Source organism: Heloderma suspectum, chromosome 2 (genome assembly GCF_057233095.1).
Source record: "Heloderma suspectum isolate Gila_16-S chromosome 2, 16-S_ref, whole genome shotgun sequence".
In the NCBI taxonomy this organism is placed as follows: Eukaryota; Metazoa; Chordata; class Lepidosauria; order Squamata; family Helodermatidae; genus Heloderma; species Heloderma suspectum.
This window is the reverse complement of record NC_139459.1, coordinates 254,469,994-254,483,303: the sequence shown is the minus strand read 5'-3', so window position 1 is coordinate 254,483,303 and position 13,310 is coordinate 254,469,994. Positions and strand designations below refer to the sequence as shown.

Genomic DNA, 13,310 nt, shown 5'->3' with positions numbered 1-13,310 from the left:
GGTGCGACTGGTGACCCTGATAGCACTTAAGGTGAAAAGCAACCACACCTGGATCCACGTTACTCACTGCAAGAAGGCGGTCATGCCCTGAGAGCCATTAGAAAGCCCTGCAGGTTGTCTAGCCCAGGGACAGACGTGGTGAGGCCGAACCACTGGACCCTTGATGCTCAGGATCAGGCCAGGTAGCCAGACCAGGCCCAGAAGTAGATGACTGCCAGAAGCGGACGGCTGTCCCAAGACAGATGAGCCCTCAACCTCAAGAGCAGCTGGTGCATGCGTGTGTGGTTTTGTTCTTCCTCTGGAGTGTGATATTCAGACTGCTTGTGTGGTTTTCAACTTGTTTGAGTGAAGAGAGAGACAACAAAATCTCGAAGAGAGCCCAGAAAAAATACTGCTGTATAATTGCTGTTGCTGTGCATTCATTTCCTTCGCTAAAGCTTATAAAATCTGTGACTATTAGGGAAAAAAACATGTACAAGAGCCCCTAGGAAACCAGCTTCAGTGTTAGATGATTATGCCATACCTTGCTTATTGGTCCTAGTACTGTGGTGGCTTTACAAAGAACAAAACAGGCGAGCCCAAGTAGAATAATGGTTTGGCTTATAATAAGAGCTGTGTTCATGTTCCCATGGGCCCCCACTCTTTCCTAGGGTGGGAACCTGGCCATCCAACGGATGCCAAGAGTGGCTAATTTGACAGAACAACAGAGTTGTGGGGTATGGTTACATGTGCCATATACTAGCAGGTAGGGTGTGCTGATGATTCCTATTGCCTTTGCGCCAATTGATCATACCATGATCACTGCAAATTGCACATGGGCTCAGGCTGGGTACAATTACATAGGTGCTTATCTGGCCGTTGTCGCCCAAACGGGGGTTTGGTGTTGGGAAGTGAGAAAAGGAACAATAAGTTTGTAAGAAAGTGTTATTGTCAATGGACCATTTTCAGTGGGGAGGGCAAGACAAACAAGGAAAAATACTCCTAAATGGCACCGAGTGTGCATATAGGTTCAGAACCATTTTAGGCCCTGAAAATCTCACAAATGACACCACAGGAATGCAATGCTGGCCATACATACATAATTACATGGGAAACAGCAGTCAGACAGCATAGGAGTGTTCGCACAATCTTACCTGGGGAAGCTGTTTCCCAAGCGGAACAAGGGTCACAGGCTTTGGGTTATGGAGCGCCCTTTACAGGAAATTATGAGTTCCTTCATTGACCAAGTGCAAACTGGCTTGCAGATGAAGGTCAGTATTTTGTATATGACACCTAGGCATATAAGAAGCTCCCTACCGGGTGGTGGGAAACTTGTTATGATGCATGGCTAGTCCCTGGCATGAGAATGATTTTCACCCTTCCGTCTGGTCAAGACCTTAGTGAAGCCTGCAAAATGTGAGAAAATGTTACTGACCCTATGAGTAAGACGAATTTAATTAGTTGCTCTGCTATGGAGACAATACCCTTGTGACTGGAGATGAATGTTGTGCGTTTGTGAACAGCTCCTTAGAAGTGGTAAATACCCAAGTTAGTAATGCCCTAGAGCATGCTGCAAAAAGACAGGAGATAACACACATTCCCAGGGATTCTGATCAAGCAGAAGAATGGCTTGGCTGTCTGACCAGCTGGTTACCTGACTGGCTGAGCTGGCTCAAGCCTCTTCTAAATAGATCCTGGTTGGGTTCCTGTTGTTGCTACTCCTGTTTGTTTGGTTGGTTGTGTATGGCATGTGTTTTGTGTTGTGTGAAAAGAACAAAGGGGGCAGAAAACAAATTCTGCAAAGGAAATGAAAATCATGATCATGCAGGAGTTACAGACTGAGGAATAGAAAGATAAAATCCAAAAGCTAATGGACATCCAAGCATGTGAGTCCGAAGACTGGATTCAAACGGGGGAACTGTCATAGCTGTAATGGACATTCAGATCTGGCCAAAGAGACTCCATTTTAATTTAGTAGCCATAATTAGATTAGGGCAAGAATGCAAGGCAAGAATACTTATTGAAAGCTTAGCTTAATGCAGGAAGTGAAGAATAACAGGATGTAGTTTGTGGGTTTCTGTAGTTTTCTATAGAGCTTGCAGTTAAGCTAGCGTTTTCCTGTCAGCTGCTGTGACCTTTATGAACTTACATCTAGGCTTCAAGTAGAGAAGTGTAACACATTATTGCTTTATATGAGAAACTGCAATGATGAATAGCAAATACAGGAGGGGAGGGCACGGAGGAATGTGCTTTAGTGTACATTGTTTATCACCTTTTATATCAGAGGGTTGGAAATTCCATTCTGTGACACTCAAATGTTTGAGGTGAACCATCGCAGTGATTCGATACTCCATCCTGAATAAAGTTTTTGCGAGTGCAGACCATGTTAGTGTGGTCCTTGAAAGTCCAGCTAAGCTGCTGACCACAATACTCCTAACTCACTTCTCACTACTGCACAATAGTGTAATAGGGACATAGTGAGTTAGGGGGTATAGGAATTGCTGGCAAATGAGGGATAGTGAGATAGGTGGTAGTGCTTGCTAATGCGGTTTTAAAGGGAAAGAAATATTAAAAAATAGGCAGAATCAGGCATAGGTTGGGGAAGCAGGTGTTTCCTCAGAAGTAACTCCCACTGTGGTCAATGAGGCTTGTTCCCTAAATATCGATGCTGCATTTCTTTACTGCTTGCTTTGTTTCAGTAAGGAAGTAATTAATGCAAAGCGTCACTCCATCACATTACAGGAGCTTCAGGGGAAGGAGTCAGGGCGGTAAAGCCTGGATAGGGGGGAGCCTCTCTTATTGTTTGAGCAGCCCCTGCCAGTCTGATGATGTTCACTTCAACACCCCACCCCACCCCACCCTACCCCACCCTGAAGTATGTTCCTGTGAAGCAACTTAAAATGGTGCTGTGCACTCGTTTGTGGAACCCTCCACAGACCAAAGCTGGTTCCTTGAAAAATCCGGGTAAGCCACCATTCGCTTCTCCTTCTGTTGTCGTGGAGACAACCCCCAGCAAAATGGCCCTCACCCTGGTCTTTTCTGAGGGCTACCCAACCTCCAGATAGCCACACTGTAATAGACAGTGAGAGTGGTTCTGATCTACAGTGTGGTGGGAAATTGCTGCTTGATGAGGAGCTTCAAGGCTGATTGCTTTTGATGTATGTTTGTTTTTTCCTGCCTGCAAATCTCATACAAACAGTGTGAGAAAAAAGCAGGGAATGAAATGAAGAGGAGGAGAAAGACATGGGGGTGGGTGGAAGAAGATGGGAAAGCTTTAACGTCAGTTCTACCAGTAAGAGTTATAATACTGCTAGGTTGGAACACACATGTCTTTGTAGCTCATGGAGACTGCAAGCACTGGAAAAACTGTCACAAAAGTGGTTTAAGAAAGTCAGGTTGCTTATTTGTAACTGGAGTTCTTCCAGTGGTCATCTGTGCATTCACACATATGGGCTCTGCGCCTGCATAGAACTTGTACAGCTGAGGAATTTTTGGTGGGAACCCTTCACCCATCACCCCACTGCGCATATTCTAGCGGGTCCCCACTGAGACCCTCAGTTCCCAGGAGACTGCCAATTGTGGCTCCCTCAAAACTAAAGAACCCTGGTACCAACAGCAAGATGGCATTGACACTGAAGCGCGGATGGTGGGTGGACTGTATGAATGCACAGATGGCCACTCGAAGAACTCCAGTTACAGATAAGCAACCTGACCTCTTCGTGCATCCCACATATGGGCAAATAATAAGCTTATGTACCCAGAGCTGGGTCGGTGTTGTCAACAAAGAACCTTGGACAACACTGTCTGGTCAAATGAGCAGGCTCTTTTGGCTTGAATGTCAAGACGGTAACGACTGATGAAGGGTTGACCAAGTTGCAGCCCGACAGACATCTGGTATCGAAACCCCTCTTTCAACCGATGTCTGGTTGAGTGAGCCTTCACTGAACCAGACAACTCCAAAGCCCTGTAGTTCATAAGAAAGTTTAATAGCTTGGACTACCCAAGACGCTAGGTGCTGGGAGAAGAGACTAAGTCCTTTCTTAGATCCCCCATAATAGCCAAACACTGGGATCAATGAACGCCTCTGTCCTAGCTTTGTAGAATGCCAAAGCCCTGTGAACATCTAAGGTATGCAGAGTCTTTTCAAGCACTGTTGAGGGTGAAGCAAAAAAGGCAGGAAGAACAATATTCTGACCCAAATGGAAACTTGAAATCACCTTAGGCAGGAAAGCAATGTCAGGACGAAGGACAACTTTGTCCCTATGAAATTGTAAGTATGGGTCATCCACCCAAAGGGCACATAACTCTCCAGAGCGTTGTGCCGACGTGATGGCCACTAAAAATGCCACTTTTAGTGAGAGAAGACAAAAATCTGTTGTAGCTAGTGGCTCAAATGGTTTCTTTGTAAGCACATGCAGCACTACAGACATGCTCCATGTCGGTACCGGAGGTCTCACAGAAGGAGCAAGGTTTCTAACTCCCCTCAAAAACTGACAGATCATAGGATGCGAGGAAACCGAAGAAACATTGTTAGCAAGACGGGAAGCCAAAATAGCTGCTATGTATACTCTCAAAGACAAACTTCTAAGTCCTTGCTCATAAAGCGAGAATAGAAACTTCAGAACATCCCATACTTGCAATGGATGGGATTGAAGCCATTGTCCTGAGCAAAAACAGTAAAATGTGTCCACTTACTCGCATAAGATTTTCTAGTAGCAGGTTTCTTAGCTGCCTCAAGAACGGCTTGGAGCAAAGTAGGTAAGTCTATCCTGTCTACTGCTGGATCCTCCATGCCATGAGACGTAAAGTAAGTAAATCGGGATGTCTCACTTCGCCTCTGTTTCTGGACAGTAGCGCCGGTATCAATGAAAGTCGAAGATAGTCTTCTCTGGACCAATGCAGGAGCCTGGCAAATCAAGGCTGCCTGGGCCATCAAGGTACAATCAGAATGCCTTTCACCTCATCCTTCTCTATCTTCACAATCACTCAGGTGGGTAGAGGAAATAGTGGAAACATGTAAACGTCCCCTCCAATTCCTGGCAAAGGCATCTCCCAGAGACCTCGTACCTCTGCCCGCTCAGCTGCAGAAACTGCGGCATGCAACATTCTCCTCCAATGCAAAGAGTCCAAGGAAGGATGACCCCACTGGTGAAACAGGCTGTTGCGGATGCTCAGATTGAGTTCCCATTTGTGGAGCGGAAAGGAGTGGCTCAGATGGTTGGCCAAGATGTTGTCCCACAATATGAATTGCCGTAAAGGTGGTGTCCCATGCAATGCACCACTCGAAGATTTGTATCGTCAGCTGAATTAATGGCATTGAATGAGTCCCCCCTTGTTTGTTGAGGTGGAATACCACTGTCATGTTGTCAGAAGCAATTTGGATGTGATGACTGTGAAAGATGACTTCAAAAGCCTCCAGAGCTTTGTCGACTGCAAGCAGCTCTAGACCACTGATGTGATTTTTCATGTCTACCTCTGACCAGAGTCCCTGTACTTTGAGGTGTTTGCAATGAGTGCCCCAGCCCAACATGGAGACATCCATCGTGACCATCAATGTTGGGGTGGGGAGCTGGAAGGGCAGTCCCTGTAAGAGGTTCAATGACACCGTCCACCAGCGTAGCGAAGCCCTGGCCACAGACGGGAGCCGTGACTCTGTGGGAGTATTGGCGTAGGTTGAATGCCCTGATGAAACAATTCTGCAACATCCTCATGTGAAGGCAGGCATACGGGACCAGTGCAGTGGTAGCAGCCATCAGCCCAAGTAGTTTCTGTACTGTGTAAGCTCAAATGGTATGGTAGGCTAGAACTTCTCACGTGAGCTGCTGTAACACTTGTGCTTGGTCTCGAGGAAGAAACGTCCAACCTTCCTGGGAATCTATGGAGGCTCTGATGAACTGGACAATTTGGGATGGCACCAAAACCGATATCTTCACATTCACACACAAACCGAGGCTTTCCATCAACTCCAGCGTAAGCAGGACAGTCTTCTGTAGATTGATTGATTGAGTGACTAGAAGCCAATCATTGAGGTAAGGATAGACTTGTACTCCTTGGAGCCTGAGATGGGCACACACCACGGCTATGCATTTCGTGAAGACCCATGGAGCTGAAGTGAGCCTGAAAGGCAGCACCCTGAACTGGTAAGCAAGACCATATGAAGTGGAGAAAATGCTGGCTGAACCCCTCTGTCGCAATGTGGAAATATGCATCCCTGAGATTGATGGTTGCAAACCAATCTCCTCTCCAGAGCAAGGGCAGGATTTCAGTCAATGTAGTCGTTCTGAACTTTCTGGGTGGAATGAACACATTGATCCCTCTGAGATCCAGAATTGGTCAAAGCCCACCTTCCTTTTTGGGCACTGTGAAATAATGGGAGTAAAAACTGCCGTGCGTCTCCATCAGAAGAACGGGTGTGATCGTGCCCTTTGAAAGAAGACTGTCTGCTTCCTCTAGGAGCAAAGGCGATGAAGTCATCGCTGCGATGCCTGAAAAGTGTGGAAGAACGTCGAACTCGATTTTGTAGCCTTGACAAATAATAGCGAGGACCCAGGAATCTGTTGTTATTCACTGCCAAGCTGGAAAAAAGGCTGCAAGGCAGGAGCCAAAGAGAGGAGAGTGGTCCGGGGAATGAGGTACCAGAATCAGGCAGTCAAAGATGGTGTTTCTTTGTATAGTCCGTTCTCCTGTGAGACGATGGAAAATGAGACGTCAAGCCAAATTGACGTTTCTGTTGACAGGGTGGCTGTCTGTCGATCCAATTGAGATCGAGGCTGGTTGAAAGATGATTTCCAGTACCAATGGTGTTGTTGAAAAACCGTCTGTGCCTGTGATAGTCCCATTTTCCGCACTGTAGTCTTTGCCTTCTGAATAGTATCCATAGCCTCATCAGTCCTGGAGTTAAATAAACCCTCTCCGTGAAATGGAAGGTCTTCAATGCGGGAGCATGCCTCTTGTGTGAGGCCTGCCGACCTCAACCACACATGCTGTTGGAGTGCTAAAGCTCCCACCATTATTTTGGTGTCACAATTGGCTTGGTGCCAAGTGGTGTTAATTTGTTGCCTCTCAAGCTTAGTTGTCTCCAATTGAAAAACACGCACCAACTCCTTCTGATCGTCTGGGAGATAGTCACACAAGGAACCGATGTTGTCCCACAAAAAGAGTTGGTACCTTGCCATGGCCACTTAGTAGTTTGTAACCCTTAAACCAAGGGAGGCCAAAGAAATATATACGCCTTCCCATTAAATCCAGTCTCCTGCCCTCCTTGTCTACCGGAGAAGAATGGACTCGATTAGATCTTCCCTGCGAGGATTCCACAATGACCAAGTTAGGTGGAGGATGAGTAAATAAAAATCTCGCATTCTTTTCCTGAATCCTGTACATGATCTCTAGTCTCTTTGAAGTCGGAGTCATAGAGAAGGGTGCTTTCCAAGAAAGCTACACTATTTGAAGTAAAGTTGGCAAAAAGGGAATTGCCACCGGAGCGCTAAAGTCGGTATGAATAACATCAAATACTGGATCTTTGACTCCCTCTACTGGTTGTTGAGTTGAGTCTCAAGACCTAGTGACTGGGCCATTCTGGAAACTTGTTCGGAAAAATGTCCCATGTCCTCTGAAAGAAAGGATGGGTCCTGCGAGCCCAATGCACCATCAGGTGATGAAAGTGACAATGGTACAGATGAGACCGAGGCAGAATCTGATTGATAGTCCTCCCTTGGGGAACAAGAGGAGTCCCTACGAACCTGTCTCTCCCCATCTCTAGGAAATTCTGCTTGAGGAAGCGACGGACCTACTCCATGCTCATCAGCTTTATCCCCATCAGATGCCTGGGGAACTGATGGTTGAACAGAGAGTGGTGGTAGCTGAGGAGCAGACAGTGGCAAAACCGGATGAATCACCCTCACCACTGGCAGAGGTGGTGGCGGTGGCATAAAAACTTGTGCACCCGACAATCGACCTGGAGGAGAATAATCCTGGCAATGTCGCGTCACTCCCTGATAGGGATAATGACCATAATGATAGGGATGGTGATGGTAGTAGTTCCAGTCATCCCAGTTATGGTGATGTCTCGGTGGAAAAGACCAGTCTGATCCTCGATCCCAGTCGGAGTGGGGAGATCTTGATCTCTCCCTAAAATACATTTGTCTAGGGGCGGGTGCTCATTCACCTTCTTGAGAATAAGCTGAGCAGACAGATTGTGGGGATAACCCACGGTTCCGCTCCCGGACTGGGGCCCTTTCAGCATCACCTCGATCTCTGGTCAGCGTCTAATCTCTTATCTCGCCTTCTGAAATAGAAGCCATTGGTACACTGGTACTGAGGTCGATACTGAAGGTGCTGAAACCATCAGAATTGGTGAATCCAACATCGGAGGAAGAGACAGCAAACAAACTGGCAACTTAACCGGACAGGCGGCTATTTTAGACTCCTTCCTCTTTTTCTTTTTCACTTCTGGAGAAGGGGAAGATCTCACCTTTTTTGATATGTTCTTTGCTAAAGAGACTGCCAAAGATTGGCCCAGAGTTGGCGGGTCAGAGCGGCCCATGGCTAGAGCCAGAGCTGACTGACAGGATGAAGTTGCTGACTTCTCAACAATCTCCTCCCAAGGAGGCTTGTCTGTGCTCTTACTACCACCTGTCCCTGACACCATAGGTTTCCTAGGGGTGTCTGCTGCCTTTAATGCCTTTTTCCATACAGTGGTGACAGGCCTCTACAATAAGTCTTTCACTGAGACAAAGCAGGCACAGCGAGTGACTGTGTGTGGGAGGGAGTTTACCTCCACAGTGAACACATTTCTGAAAAGGGGCCTTAATGGCCATACGCCCTAAGACAACGCACGATCAAGCGATCGCCAAAACCGAGACAAATAAAATAAATAAACCAAACTGATAACTGTAAGGACAGAATACTAGGGAGAGAAAGAAGAGAAAGTAGGGGGGGGGGAATTAATAGATAAATCTCTCAGCACAGTCTGAAGACCAAGAAGCCCCTTCAGTCGAGTAGTACCACACCGGCGGTCGACAAAGAACTGAGGGTTTGAGCGGGAACCCGCTGGAATATGCACAGTGGGATGGTGGGGGAAGGATTCCCGCCAAAAATTCCTCAGCTATAGAAGTTTCCAAATTGAGGCTCCACACAGGCACAGAGCTCATATGTGTGATGCACAGAGACCATGAAGAAGAAACAATGGAATATTGAGGGAGAAATAGCATCAGCACAATAGGTTGAGGTGTGCATTATGTGTCCCATGCATGAGCTGGTTGTTAACTGTGATAAAATGATTGTGTAGATTAACCCCTGTTGCCCTTCAGATTTATTGGATTACAATTCCCATCATACCTAGCCACTGGCCAACACATTGGAGGGCAACAGGTTTGGGAAGTGTGGTTTAGAGCACCACACCTAAGCATCGCACAGGGTGGTTAGACAATAATAACAGGACTTAAATATTTGAGTAAACCCTTGATAGGTACCAAAGGTATACCATCAGTCATAAATATGAAGTCCATGGTGTGTGTGTGTGTGTGTGTGTGTGTGTGTAGGGGCAGGGTGGGGTGGGGTGAGATTATAAAGATGTGCTAAAAATGAAAAAAGGTGCAACATCTGAAAACATCTGTGGCAGGAACTGGAAGCAAAGTAAAAACATTGTTTAAAGTTTGGAAGGTAATAAATGAAGCTTATCGGACATCTGAAAACAATATTGATTGTAATAACACTGTGAAAGAGATTTATTAAACAGATTTGTTGTGGTAATCAGTACTGGCAGATTAGAACGAAACCAAATTGGTTTGAGAATGAGCAAGAATGGCCTCCCCTTATGAAGGCCAAAATTTTGGACTATTTCCTCCTTTTTCGATTTGCAAATTTTATTACTTTTAGTTTTTACAAACGTAAACAATATAAAGTAATCCTATTTCACCCAACCTAATTGATTACTTTTACAAAAGGCTAAGAAGAAACAGATGAAAGAAAGAAAGAAAGAAAGAAAGAAAGAAAGAAAGAAAGAAAGCAAGCAAGCAAGCAAGCAAGCAGGCAAGTCAGCATTTCCTCCTGGCACTTCCAAACAGAGGGGTCCTAGTGCATTGTGTATCTGTTCTGTTGTTTCATGCTTAGCCAATTTTCTATGGTAAGAAAAAAGATGGAAGAAGCAGTGGGAAAACATGGGACGGCTATGAGTGGAAGATTATGTCATCTGGATCCCCTGCAAAATTCCATGAATGAGGCAAGATGATAGAAATAAAAGCCTTGTCTGGAAAACACCCTGATTCAAAAACCCTAATGAGACAGAGTAAGGTGGGAGCAGATGCTCATGCAGCAGATGCTGGGAGGCAGGAGCACAATGTTAGAAGAGAGAACTGTGTGTCATGTGGCCTGCCCTGTGCCCCCACCCCCTGCAAGCTAGCCTGGTGCCTTCAGATGTGTGGGAGGATGGTGTCACATCGCCAGTGTTGAAGAAACTGATGATGAGACACCGGTTGCTGGGGAACATGGGCAGGAGGATGGTCTTGCACTCGTGTCATGCCTGTGGGTTTCCTGGTCAACAGCTGGTTGGCCACTGTGTGAACTAGATGGACCCTTGGGCTGATCCAGCATGGCTCTTCTTTGTTCTTATGAAAGATTCAGGTATCAGTCCAGTCAGTTTTTGTACATGGAATGAGAGGGGGCGCATGTTGTTCTTTACCTCAGGCAGCAAAATGTCTTGGTCTGGCCCTGGCTCAATGTGACAATTGTCTACCAGCTGATTTTAAAAAATAATAATATGGAGCAGCACACTCCTACTCTCATTATTTGTTAACTTAAACCATTCTGGGTGTTCTGCTCAAGGCTGAAATGTAAGTATTGTTATTCCTTTGTTCAAAAATGGTGACCATGCATAAACTCAGTGCAAATATATTCCAGCTACCAGATGCATATTGCAGGTGGGAGTTATATGCATATGGAAGTTTGCAAGTCACCCAGGAGACAATCTCCTACACAGCCCAGATGAAGCAGTTAAATCCCATTGGGCTGAAACACAAATGCATTTGCATAGGACTGTGGGTGGTATCCAATGGGGTTCATCAATGTAATGGACATCATTGACAGAGTGGATTACCCCCCCTGCAGACTTGTGTGCCCCCAAATCTGCTCTGGAGGGTTGAGGGGGCGGGAAGAAAGGGAGGGGAAGTCCCGTTGTATAAGCAGAAGTCTGCTTGGGTGATGTTGGATATAGCCCTGTGTCATTGTGTTGAAAGACCCATCAAACTTGGTATATTAATCAAATATATCTTCCTGAAGAATCTTTGCTGCACAGGCTAGACAGATCCCATCCCCCATAGAATTTTCACAGGAATCACATGTGACATTGCACAACCTCTTGGCCAACTTTGTCCTCATAAACCCTGGGATGAATGAAAAAAGTTGTTATTTTAGACAGCTGAAGTGGATTAAAAAAATTACCCCCTGCATGACAATGTTGGTTGAATACATATAAGCAAATCTACCACAAAATATTAATTCAATTTGACTTTTGTACTGGCCATTGACCATAACAGAAATGCAAAGATACAATAATAAATTAATAACAAAACTCACATCTTACAAATTGTTACAGTGGGCAAGAGCTTTGTCAAGCAAAATTAGTTACCTATAATGGTAAGAACTCACAATATGAGATTCAATAGAGGCAGTGTGAGATTTAGATAATGCTAAAGCATAAGATACTGAATACTCCTTGGGTTATATCCAATGGTGGCTTTGCTCTAGCCAAAAGCACTTCTGTGTGCACAAAGCATGCGCCCAGTTTTTGCTGATTCCCCCCTCCCTACTGCAGTCCTCTATGCTGTATCCCATACTGTTCCAGAAAGTCCTTCAGCTATCAAAAGTAGCTTTGGGGGGAGCATAAAGGGCTACAGTGGGTAGCAGAGACTGGCAAAATAGAATGCCCCACCTTGTTCAAGTGGAAGTGTTTTACACTAGCGCAAAGTAGCCCTGGATATAACCAAAGGTATGAGCTTTCTGGAAAATTTTGAATGGGCAAATTCTCCAGAAAATTTGCCAATGCAAATCAGGTTAATTTGCATAGGGTCATTTGCACATGAAATTTTCAGTTTGTATTGGAAAAAAATTCCAATGAAAATTAAGTTAATTTGCATAGGAAATGTTTCAGTTTACCTTGGAAACATTTCTAATGCTCTAGAGAGATCTAATTTAACATGTTTATTTTACTTAGTCAACAACAAAGCATTTAAAAAGTACCCTGTGAAAAGTTTGAGGGGAAAAATGAAACTACACTTAATGTGAATTACATATTATATTATGTAGAATTTTTACTGGAATACTTGTAAAAATGTGGTCCGTGGGATCATGAAGAGTCGGACACGACTTAACGACTGAACAACAACAATGTACTTCTCTTACATTGTTGAAATTCCAGGGGGTAAAAAACAAATTTATTGAAAACTGTCAATACACTAAATAATTTTAGCCATCCAAGGAAGTGCGCATAATATGCTGACAACCAGTCACCTATTTCAATAGAGTTCAGCTCGGTTGAAGAGTTATTATCAATATCATCATCTCAAGACACTTTAGAAATTTATATGAACAAGAAAGGATTCACATGAAAAACAAAACTCCAGTTTTCTCTAAGAGAAACCGCTTTTCTTACATTGCCAATGTATTTATCTTCATAATCCAGTTATTCATACTGGATGATACCTTGTCTTCCAATGGTATAAAATGAGTCTTTTTGCAATTACGAAAAAGTATGATCTAACTACAATTACTGTTCTCTGCTTAATCCCAAAACTGCCAGAAAGACTGTCATGATTACAGGCAAAAATGCAAACAAACTATATTCAAATGAAATCACAATACTTACATACTTCTTGCCAAATACTACTACAGGGCAATCCTATAACATTTGTGTTAATGTAGCTTTCTCTTTATTGCAGTTCCAACATTCATCTAAATTAGAATTTTTCCAACATTTCAGGCATGCTGGAATCTGGCATGCTCTAAAGACAATATTTTGCTGGACCAATCTTATCTAATGACATAAACCTGAATTGCCCCCAACGCACATTTCCATAAGCCTGGCTGCATATTAACTCCTGGATCTTTTATTAAAGTTTCCCTTAACCCATCCAGAGACAAGCTCGACTTTTCTTTAGGAGTTTATGTACAAATCTGTTTCACTTAGAGTGAAAGTTGCAGCACCTCAGATATTGCTTGTGGCTCTGGCCCAAATTTTCCAATCAGTAAATAATTGCATATAGCATGGATTTAATTGTGCAATAAATTTGTATTTTCTTCTGAATTTCTCAAAGCAGAACAATATACTTTCCTTGGAG

The 13,310-nt window shown here is 44.4% G+C and overlaps 1 protein-coding gene and 1 pseudogene across 4 annotated transcripts in view; both read right to left on the bottom strand.

Moving 5' to 3' along the window:
* Positions 1-13,310, bottom strand: part of FGF1 (fibroblast growth factor 1) — a 100,255-nt gene that overhangs the window by 39,379 nt on the left and 47,566 nt on the right. The window lies entirely within an intron of this gene.
* LOC146354405 (uncharacterized) lies at positions 4,020-4,912 on the bottom strand (annotated as a pseudogene).